The following is a 12,735-nucleotide window of genomic DNA, read 5'->3' on the forward strand; positions in this document are numbered from 1 at the left end:
TAAACTATACCGTTATTCGTACAGACGTGTCGAGCTATTATGCCGCTTGTTACTGGAGATGAATGTGCCATCGACTGTATTTGATTGCACTCCTTGTAGACGACGTTTATCCGTTCTAAATTAGTTGTCTCTCCTTCACTAAAGTATAACTGTAATTCGGCAATCAGGCCCATGTGAGTACTTTGCGAGGAAAATTAGAAAGTATTCCTCAATATAGCGGTGTTTTTGTTTAATTTCTTTGTTATCAGATGTGATAACGCGTTTCGTTCTAAATGTTTTGATCATGTACAGGATTTTATCGTTAAAAGTTATAGCCAAATTCTATTTTCCTATAGTTGTAGGAAAAGAAAGATAAGTACCTATAGGTATATCTACTTATGTTCATTTTAATCTATAATGTATATTTTATTTTCTACTCCACATTTTGAATCTGTGTCGAACGCCTGTTACAGATGTATATAGTGCATAATTCTTTACCATCGTATTTTCACGGAAACGCGTCATGCTCTTTCAGTCAGTTTCAGTACAAAAAGTACTGAGGTTGATTGAAGTAATATGACAGATTATACGGTGGTAAAGGAGTATGCACTACATCTGTAGTTCATTGGACACAATTACATGATAAATAACGGTCAATAACGTCACTTGGGGGTTTATAAAACATGGCTATATTCAGCAGATTTGTTGTAGGCGCGAGTGGTTGGAGTAAACTGGCTTAAGAAAATGTATCGTCGTTCAATCACAATACCTTAGTCAAAATGCTCAGGTTAGTTTCTCCGCACCAGCAATACAGATTAATAAATTATAATTATAGTTTAGTTAATTCTAGTTTATTCCAATTCCAATTACAACTATTGGTTACAATTAAAACGATTTATAAATTCTGACTGAAATATTAAAACTGTAATTTCGTGCCTCTTATTTGAAGGTAAGTGTCCTTGACTTTTTAATTTATTTTTATTTTACTTAGAATATTTTATTGGAATTACTTGAGTGAATATCTAAAAAAAACTATTTAAATAATTTTGCTGTTGATAAAACGAATGGCACATTGAGATGAGTCATTAAGCCCAAGGTCATCACTAATATTTGTAATTAATTTGAAACAAATTTAATTTTATTGATTATACGAGGCGTTGAGTGATCTTGTTCAAACTAGATTAAACATGGTTCGAGGTTATTGTCAATTTGGTAGTAAACGTTTAATAATTTTGTCACGCGAATTATTTCAATAATATTTTCTTTAGATTATTCGATAAGTACTTAGTCTACCAGTTGTAATACTTTTGTGTGTAGAGTCGTACCAAGCTAATTGTGCATGGCGTGTGCAACGATAAAGTGTGGCAATGTCATAATAATTAATGTACGTATATGAAAATATGTCGTATATTATGACATTAATGACACTCCCTCACTTTGTTTTGTTCAAATCGGTGCAAAGTTAGCTTAGACGGACTCTAGTTACGAAATTTACTTACTTACGAGTATGAACTGACCTTAAGAGGGTCAAGAGTTGGTACCGACCGTATTTTGACTACTAATTTGTTGTAGTGTAAGTGAAAAAGTTGCATGCGAACTTTTTCGTTCACAATTATTTTGAAAACTGTTCACCAACAAAGCACAACGTGTGCTAAGATATATTTTTTGTTGAACAGAATTAATGAATGTAGTTAGAGTCAATCAAATCAGACCCATGATGAAAATAAAATTAATTGTGATATGTGTAATCAACAAATCGTCAACAAAGGGTTTTCGTACAGTACCGGTCAAAAGTTAAGTTCACCCAGTATATGAGTATACGAAGCGATTTTAGGGAATGAGTTATTTAGAAATGTACGTAAATCGTGTCTGACTAATCAAACACATCTCTGGAAACAATAACGGATCAGTTGGAAACAAATTTGGGCATCCGAACTGCAAAAAAATAACGCACAAAAGTACTCATATATATTACCGAAAACAAAGGCAGGCGTGGCTCACTCCGCGATTTCGTCGCTTTGCTACAGGTAGCTAAAAGTACATCCGTTCGACGCCAATTTTGGGGAAAGCCATAAGCCGCGCGTGGCGCTGTCGCCACCTAGCGGCCATATCTGTGCTGATCGTAACAGACGCGTTTTGTTAGAGAGTGAGTCTTCTGTACCTAGTACTATTATTTATTCTATGACAAAGGGTGAACTTACACGTTTGACTGCTACTGTATTTAACAACTTTCCAGGAATACATTTTAAAGATGTACCTACCTCTTAAATATACCTAGTTTTTGGTTACTTTTATTGTGTCATTTTCCTTAATTTATGTAGTAAAACATATATTCGGTATTCGGCCGAATAGTATGCAGCATTCGGCCGAATACCGAATTGTTGCCGAATATTCGTGGCATTTCTAGTTTAAACTAATGTAGTCTATTGACTCAATTGTACATTAAAAAAAAAAATCTGTGAATATTAATAACCCCTTTCATACCGAACAATACAGCTGTGTGTGATAATGATAATAACATCTTATTGTAAATTTGAATCAGGTACATGACTCTCGACTTCATTTTTGGCACAGTCGTGTTGGGCGGTCTGAAAGGGGCCCGTTAAGGCAGAAGAAGATGGGGTAAGATAACTTGCACGCCGACAAGCCTTTACTGTCACATCTCAAGTGGTAGACTTTGAAATTATCAGTCTCATTGCGGTGTCTATCTGAAATTAGTCTCAATTCTCAATGAGCTTGCGGCCGCCGCGATGCACAAGCAATAGTGATCAAAGTCTTGAGTTGTTTGAATCATCAAGTGCTTCGTGTTGTGCCGAATTACATTGGCAGGCAGTTTTATAAGTTAAAATTTATAAACAACAAATAATCAAATTGGGTTTATTGATACCTGACATCTTAATAAAATATTTGTTTAGTATATCCTGCGTTAGGGTATATCTCCACATTACATAACAATATTACTGTTATGAATGGTAAGAATATACTTAACAAAAATTCTTACTGTTTGTCGAGGTTGAAACGTGGTGGCGTGCATTGCGGCGTGTTTGCCAGATCTTATTGATCAAAACTCTTCCAACAGCCTACATAACCTTATAATATTTCATCAAGGATATGCAACAACAAGGCAACAACCTATGACAAGCTTTCGTTTATAATTGTTTTATACTTATATAATTTGTTAACAAACTTTTTAGAATAATGATCATCTCTGACATGTGTGGTGCGGTTTAATATTATCAGTAGACTGTCATGCTCACCCAAAGCTCGCTTAGCATGAGTTGCGTTGTCGCGCGCAACTCCATACTTGGAAGTCACGGTTGACATATAGGTATAGCTTACTTTGAGGAGTTGAATATGCCTAAAGTATAGGTTGTGACCACTGTGACGCTATATTAATATGTATACTGATCTGGGGTGAACCGTTGGTCTACAAGCTACATGCGTATATAGTGTCGTTTTAGCGTGTTGTGTATAATTTATCGTCTATAAAGTTTTTCAAACTCGAAGGGTAGGATGACACCTGTCATTTCAATACAATTTTGCGAGATTTGGCGTTTTTAGGTTATAGTTATAAATAATATGGAGATGACAGGTGTCATCCTACCCTTCGAGTTTGAAAAACATTATACATTAGTAATATTTAAGCCGTTTTTCTTTCTCATCTCGGAGACGTCAGGTTTTAAGTTGAGATCTGTAAGCTGTTGAATTTGAAGGTATATAGATTTACATAATCACGTAACGTGTTATTTTTGCGATTGTGTTGAATCGTATATCACTATATTTTCGGTAATTTCATTAATAAGTATGTAATGTACTCGACAAGTCAAGTTGTGAGGCTTGGTAATGTCAGTTGTTTATGTACATTTTAATGTATATAATTGATGTAGTAAGCCGGGTAGATTTTGTAAGGAAACTTATAAAGCAATCCTTGCGCTGGCGAGGCTCTCGTTTTAGTGAAGGTGTGTATAATGATGGATAGCGGATTGTTTGCGCCCGCGGCCGCTTTGTACATAGACTCGCTCAAGCTGCGGGCGCGCTGCCAACCTGTATATATTACCTACTATTAATGAACAGTGATATTTTAGCGGCCTTCGATTTTATATGTAAAGCTAGCCCTAATGTTCTCATTAATGTAGACTCGTGCCACCGCGTAAAATATTTCACGGTGATTCTATATCAATGAAATTTCCAAAACGAGACATAGCACAATTACACTAATTTACATCCACTTATCTGAAGCCATTAACTCTCGCTGAACATACATTGGGGTAAAACAGATAGACCTTAAAACATTGGCTCTCATTTAATCCGTACTGAACACGACACTGTATTGATTACACATATTTATTATCCGCTTGAGTAACTACAAAAATCCCCTCTTGGGCTCTATAATATAGAGGAAACTCACCCGTTCCGATATATTTGGCCACTTTGGCCGTCACTGTCTATTTGATGATGACCAGACATAGGAATCCGCGGGACAAATTGTGAATTAAGACTTTGTGCACGTATGGTACTAATTACAACAAAATAGTTAAAAATTAGTTTTTAATTGCCTAGTTAATCGTTTTAAAACAGCCTAAATTTTGTTGTAATTAGTAGCAGAAGTCACTAAGTGGGCCAGGTGTTCAAAATGATCTTGACGCGACTTTATTGTTAAGAGAATAAGAGCGTGTCAAGGTAATTTTGAACACCTCGTCCGCATAGCAACTTCGCACTTCTGCTGCTGACTGTACCATAAGTGCACAAATATAAAGTCTTAATTCACAATTTGCCCCGCGGATTCCTATGTCTGATGATGACTATGTCAAATTTGTTTTTTTTTTCATACGTGTGGTATTCGATGCAAAATAATTGGCACGTGCAATGTAACTTCGTTACTTCGAAATCTGGGGTTGCATGGGTCATGAAGTGAAGGCCACCTGAACTGACTATCCCACAACTAGTGTGTCGGGCAGGATTACGATCTACCCATCCCGATAAAAGCGACTGTTATACGACTTCTGCGTAAAAGTATTTTATTTATTATTATCACAACAAGTGTAAGTGTGCTGGGATCACTGTGATTAATAAATATGTATTTCGATGCTAATTAAAACTATGAACCGAGCTGCGAAGTAACCGAATATTGCCAAATAACTTGATATACCTAATAGCAGAGTGTATTTGCTATAATTATGTCGTTTCAATACAAGTACTTTTGTTAGCTTTGTACATAGCGTTAAAACAAACGGCTGGGCGCCAGGTGACGTGTTGCACTTCCACTAGAATCACAGACGACGCCGGGGAAAACGGAAAATTTTAGGGTTCTTTATTCCAAACACCAAGTTGTGGCCATTGGTAACAGCGGAGAATTTTCTCTTAAGAGGCCGTTATCGATTTTGTCGCATAAATGTAAAATTGATAGATTTTGACGAAGAAATTCTACACTTTGTGCTACCTAATAGAAATAACAAGTACTGGTTTCTATTCGCACGTCTTCCCATCTTGCACTTTTGTAGATCATTTTTTTGAAAACAGACTCACTAAATTAGTGATGATTTTTTTCTGAATGATGTTTAGGTAAACGCGCGTAAAGCACTGATTTTGACGATCTTATTTGTAAATTTCGTAAAGTTTGGACTGCTAAAAATGGTAAATTTGTATTACACATATCCTGTACTCGAACTTCTGTAGACTACATTTTTGTTATTATTACTTTGAAGTAGTGTAAATGAAAGTTAGACGAAATCAATTTTCTTCAGAAATTACTTCAAAATAGGTGACAATTTCTTTGAAACTCTACTTAATTTCAACGTAATTTTGATACTTAAACAATCGACAACATTTCCTGAAACTGCTTTTATACATCATTTAGTATAATTGACTACCATCATTTTTTGATGAATTTTTAAAAACTGCCCCTTCTCGTCATGTATTACCGGTGACGCACGCTCGCGACCTCATTATTAAAAGCCAAGATGAGAAGACGTGCTAATAGAAACCAATACTTGCTATTTAGATATTACGTAACAAAAGGTGTACAATTTCAACGACCAAATCCATCAATTTCACATTTCTGCTCTAAAAGCGATCACGGCCTCTTAAGTATCTGCTACTTCTGGCAAATGTTGGTGTGGTGGTAACAGCTAACCCGAAAATTACATGCTATGAGTAATAGTTGTACGCTGTTTATATGCACATGTATATCCTTATCGTGTAACTTCATTCGCCATCTCCGTGTAGGTACAGTCAGCGTCATATAGTAGGTAGCATCCAAAGTATTCGAATAGTTCTGTACGCCATACAAATTATATGGTGTACCAAACTATTTGAATACTTTGGATGCTACCTACTATATGACGCTGACTGTATGTACTTGTCGCACTGGCGCCTCATCTGGATGCGGCGCCAGTGAAGACCGCCGCAATACAACACCCGTCCTCGCCCCGCCGTTTCCTCGGTGCGGCACAAATGTCAATGTAATAAATCTTAACTAAGAGCATATCAACATAATGTTAAATGTTAGACGTAAGGTATATAATTGCACGAGGATCATGTGGTGTAAAAGATGAGGACTTGTCGAGCTTTTTGCAATTAATGTGTAGACTTACCGTGGTTTAAGAATCTGTTTTTTTAAGGTATTGTGTATTTTTGTACATATACTGCGTTTCAAATAACATTAGGCCTGTTGATTTCGTGGTTTGTTTACTTGTTACATATGTAGTGCATAATTGTTTTCCATCGTATTTTCTCGGAAACGTTCGTATTTGTCATGCTAGTTCAGTCAACCTCAGTACTTTTTGTACCGAGACTGACTGAAATAGCAAGACACGATCGTACGTTTCCGTGAAAATACTAATGCATTATATCTGTACATCTCTTTCCTTAACATGTCATACCATCATAACAAGATAACCGTTTTGACAGTTTTAATATTATTTGGAACGCATAGTAATTCTTCCACAAAAGTTAACGGTTGTAGGGCTGTTTAAATCAGGATTATACCTCTACAAAGACCTCTGACGTTTTTTGATTAATTTTCAATTTATTGTTTACTTAATCGCTTAACGACAACCTTAGTAATCATGTGATAAACAAAATTGTTCATAATTTAAAATAAAAAGGTCGTTTATATAGCAAAACATTGAAGAAAATCATAAGCAATTACATACTTATATTAAAGCACATTGACAATACCTATTTACAAAGGCGTATCGGACGTATTATAGCGCCCATAGCCCAGATGTGACGTAATCTTCGTTTAAATAAACTGAAATCATGAAGAAATCAGGTACCTACTTACTCAGTGTCTATGCACTAGAACTAGAGCCCATTTAAGCTAACTCTACTCCGACATTAACACAACAAAGTGTGGGAGTGTCTGGGAATTTCTAATGAGAAATTACATATTTTGCCTAAGAAATTCGATTCATTTCCACACTTTATCTTAGAAAATGCCTTGCAGAGTTAGCTTGGTTAAACTTTATTCAGTATAAAGGGGTGTATATGTCGTAGGCCGATCGTACGTTCAGGCAGATCGTAATGTTCCTGTGTAATGTTTTGACGATAGTCACATCAAACCAATATATAGGTAGGATAGGTTCGTTAGGTTGCTTCAGATGCCCGAAGGGCAAACTGCCCAGAAATAGGAGCCCCGCGTAGCGGGGCTCCGTCGACTCAGGGAACGAGTCAAAGATTTTCACGTTTCACGATATGCCTAGGAATTTCACGATGTGCCTGATCTTACGATCGGCCGCCGACATATACAGAGTTTTAAAAGGGACACACCACACCACTCTTAGCCTGCCCTAGCAACTGCTTTCGTTCGGCAAGGGTGCACTGAGATGGGTTTGTTATTAGTATCATACATATTTACAAAATCACAGTAATCGGGAAACTTTTATTGCCGGCTTGTCGATTCTCAGCGAAACTTTCCCAATGGCTTTAGTGACGATATGGACCTCCCGGCAGTAATACTTACATACGTTAATATAGACTTAAAAGTTCTGAGGAGGTTTCTAAATTCTTTGTAGTGATGACCTGACGACGTGCTCGAACTAACGTATGCGGAATGAAATCTGGATACAATTCAATGTCGTATTAAATAACAACAGCTGTTTACTCCAATGCGAAATTTTTAACGGCAGTTGTGGTGCTTTATGGCCTGCATCGCTCTCGAAAACACAAATGTTGGCAATTTTTAAGTTCCAATTTTATCTTCCTTACAAAAACTTTTTTGGGAACTTCGTATGCTCGACATATTTCACATTCTCGTCCGTTGGACCATCGGTGTTCTCAAAATAATAATTACCTTGCCAAGAATTTCCATTTTAATTGACATATTATTAGTCACCCATAAATCCCATAATGCAAAATCAACAGCGGTTTTTGTATTTTTTCGGCTTTACTTTTCTTGAACGTTTGCCGATGTATAATGCCCATATTTTCAAGATAATATTAAACATTTTCACTGTCACGTTTAGGGTTACCAGATGACAGGAATTTTCCTGACATGTCAGGGATTTTGGCCTTTTGTCAGGAATGGGGACGGAACGCGAAAATGTCAGGAATTTTTTGAATTGATAGACTTTTTTATAAAGTACGGTTTTATTTACTTAAATTAACAGAAATAATAAATTTAATAAAACGCGGCTATCGGCTCAATCGGGTGGCCATCGCTAACGGCTAGACACCTCTCGTCGTCGGCTCGTCAAAAATATGAATGTCAGGAAAAATATTTGGAAATCAGGAATTTTGTCAGGAAATTCTAAATTTGTATCTGGTAACCCTAGTCACGTTTGAATGTTCTCGTGACCTCTCTGTAACATTTTGTGACTCAATGGGCCGTCATTTTCTTTAATCGATCTCTCTCAAAAAACTGGCTAATGTTGGAATGTTTCCCAGAACCACACTTTCTAGCGGTCGTTTTTGTAAAGAAAAAGGGCGCAAAAGTATCATAAACAGACCTTTAGCTCTAACTCGTTTCTACAAAATGTTCCACTATCCTTGCTTTCGGCCATAGGGAATTAGTACCCAAGAAATTAGGTACATACCGTTTTGCGACGTTGTTGTTCTCGGTTGACCATAATTTTAAGGGAAAGAATTCAATGCCCATGAAACTTACCGGCTTAATTAACAGATTATATAATAGACTTTTAATTAGCAGTTAGATATAATTTCAGTTTATTTATTTTTCACCTGTTCAAAACTTAGTCCAGATTTTTTTCCGCATACGTTATCTATGATTAGCCATGCATAAGGTTTTATTTTGTATCTGCTATATTTCGCATTTCTAATGGTTTTTTGTGTGAATAGGGAATATTACGAAAAACTCTGCGTAGGGGGCGCCACTAGCATAGCACTGAGGGCTAGCCGCGAAACAAATCGAAATTTCATTATCTGCCTCTCTATCAGTCTTGCATATTCGAGTGATAAAGAGACAGATAACGACATTTCTATTTCGCGTTTCGAGGTAGGCCCCCTGCAAACAAACCGATTTGATGCATTTATGAGCAATTCTCAAAAAGTTTGTACATTTCGATCACATCTTAGATTTCTATAAAAATTGGTATGCTGGTAAAGTACATGAAGCTGAACAACTTCCACCATATTTCCCAAAATGTCCCAGAAAGTTATTATAAAACTTTCCTGTTTTGTTACCAGATTTCCTTACACATTTGGTAACAAAAAAGGAATGTTTCTTAGAAACTTTCCTTTCTGGAGCATTTTGGGAAATGTGGTGGAAGTTGTTCAGCTTCGTATACTCTACCAGCATACCAGTTTTTATAAAAGTCTAAGATGTGATCGAAAAGTACAAGCTTTTTGAGAATTGCTCTTATTGATGCAGTTATTCGTAACAAATAATCTTTGAAAACTTGTCAATAAACTGTTTAAGGCATAGTAGGTATAAGTTACTCTATGGTTTATAATATTTGCTAGTAGTGCACTCTGGCGGCATAACATTGCAATAATATCCTCTATTAACGGGGCGCTGAATATTAGATTTGTAATTGCACCCGGCAGGTGGCGCTGCATTAAAGATGTTCGTCGTTATTGATTTAATTAATCGAGGAATTCAATATAATAGATTAGATGGTAACCTATACGAGTAGATTAAATTAAAACTGCGAAATGCGAATTTCCTTTTCGCGCGTGTATTGTACGTTTTACAGTTAGGTACATATGGCCCTTTAAATGTTCAACATACAGACGTAATTGCCAGTTAGGCAAATTAGCACCATATGTACTGTAATAGTACGTTACGATACAAGTGCGAACAGTAGGTAATTCGCAACGAGTGGCGATAAATCGACACAAATTGCGAATTACCTTTTCGCACGTATATTGTACAACGTTTTACAGTAGATATGGCCCTATAAATTTTCGACATATGCACGTATTGTGCCAATTACCGCACTAGCACTAGGGCGGCAAATTAGCACCATATGTACTGTAAAAACATACCCATCACACCCAAGTCCCAAACATAGGTTCAGTCGCTTAGAATAATTTGATTGGAGCGCCACCTTTTTAGTCAAATGATGTATAGTATCCAGTGATCGTACATTTTCCAGCATTTTTGGTGCAGCGGAGTAGTGTTAACGGAATTGGTATAAATAATTTCAACCCAATGATTAATTAGCGTTAATTACTTTAATATTAACCTTAATTTACCATTTCAGTTGAAATTATCTATACCAATTCCGTTAACACCACTCTGCTGCACCAAGAATGCTGATAGTATCTATGAACCGTCAGCGTCATTTAAATACAAACACAATCATTATAATATACCGGGTGTGGCCTGTAACACGAGCAAATAATTAAAAGACAGATTGTACTCCTCAAACGATGACATTTTAGTTCAACAACTTTTTAAAATTATGAAGTATTTAGACACCCTATTTTTTATACAAAATAAATATTATCTTCAATGGACGCCATCGCCACGCCATATCATGCCTTAAACAAGTGCTTAAACATAACAAAATTCGCGATACATTGCGTCTTAGAATAAACTTGTGTAGTGTATTAAAAAACAAACCACAAATAATTTTTAAAGTCGCTGAACAAATAATGTTGGTCAGTATGAGGAGTATAGCCTACAGTTTAATTTTTTGCCCGTATTACAGGCCACACCCGGTATAACATACAAGACGTGCTGTGCTGGTAGGAACTCTAGTGAGTCTTTTGAGTCTAAATGTAAAGAACTCGACTCGTTTTTAGCGCTGAGCTTAAAAACGCTTCCGAGACTTAAGTCCCGAGTAAAGTCCTTTAGTGAGTAACGGATAAAGATCAAATCAAAATACATTTATTTCAGATAACCAATCTATACATGTTAACCTTAGAGCATTTAGTAACTGGAGACGTCATGGCTGTCATTTTCAAAAACAGTCTGCCGATTTTTGCGGGGGAGGGGACGTCAAATGTATTGCTATTTCTACATGATTTGTACGTAACATACAAATAGCCATGTCAGTCCAGACAAAAGTTTGCACTATTGTCAACCGGTACTAATTTATTTACATCTATGTATTTTCACCTGAAAATCGATACAGAGGGGCTACCGCGAAAACCGAAATTCGCAAATTGCGGGGATCTTACTCTTTTACTCCAATGAAGGCGTAATTAGAGTGTTATTAGATCCTTCGTCAGTCACCGGGTTGTGTCCGTTGATAATAAATTTTAAATTGTTATAATTTAGAGCTTACTATTAAATTAGCGCGAATTAATTATCCTTTCAAACAAAATGTACCTCTATATGAATAATACGTTGTAATAAACCGAATGCAATAGAAGGATGTATTTATGAGAGACGTTACATTTTGATATATCTTGTCATAGTATTTATTATTCTTTCTACTTTCTACCAATATTAACGTTATATTAATATATGTACAAAAATGTCGAATAATGAATAATCGCCACAATGTTCCAGTGAATCGACACATTGAATGAGACAACGTTCATAATATGAATTATTTGGGCTCTACAGCCGCGACAAGTATCTTACACACAACGCAGGCTTCAAAATTATTCCTACACGCGTTTTCTTAAAATAGAGTCTGTACGAAAAGAGAAGAGTCGTGGAATGTATTGTATGGGAACCAATACGAACTACGACTCTTCTCTTTTCGCACAGACTGACGATGTAAACATGTAGAGCTTTTCATAATTTGTATGAAACCTAGCACCATTTGGCTGTCATCTGTAGCCTTTTCGAAATGTTTGTAGAATTCTGATTTAATATATTGATAAGAAATTAAGGTGCAATGTTATAGATACGTAAGTAGGTATTTATATTAAGCAAGGGGATATACAAATACGGCGAACCTACAAGGCCACGGAAAAGGCTCGACTAGATTGGCTCTGACATCTGTGCTCATTTGCACCAGTTGTTCTTGGTGTAAAGACTGTTTGATTTGTATTATTTGTGTTGGAAGACTGAGGTTTTACTATTCCAGTTTCGACAAACGTACGAGTTATTTGTTGTTTGAGTTACTTACAATATAATTGAATTTAAAGTCATACCTATATATAGTTAGGTTATATTTTTAATAAATAATAATAATATTGAAATATGTAATTAAAGCAGTTGTTTTATTTTCCGAATATAAATGTTGTAACATACAGCGAAGATCTGCAGACTTCTACCGTAGGTACGAGGCTAAGGGCTTTTATGTCTCAACATTACCTACATAATGTCAGGTGGGGTAAGAGAAACAGCTCCATTTGCTCGGCACAAAAGAACACGGTAGGGGAAAGTCTTTCTGC

This window comes from Cydia splendana, chromosome Z (assembly GCF_910591565.1).
Source record: "Cydia splendana chromosome Z, ilCydSple1.2, whole genome shotgun sequence".
In the NCBI taxonomy this organism is placed as follows: domain Eukaryota; kingdom Metazoa; phylum Arthropoda; class Insecta; order Lepidoptera; family Tortricidae; genus Cydia; species Cydia splendana.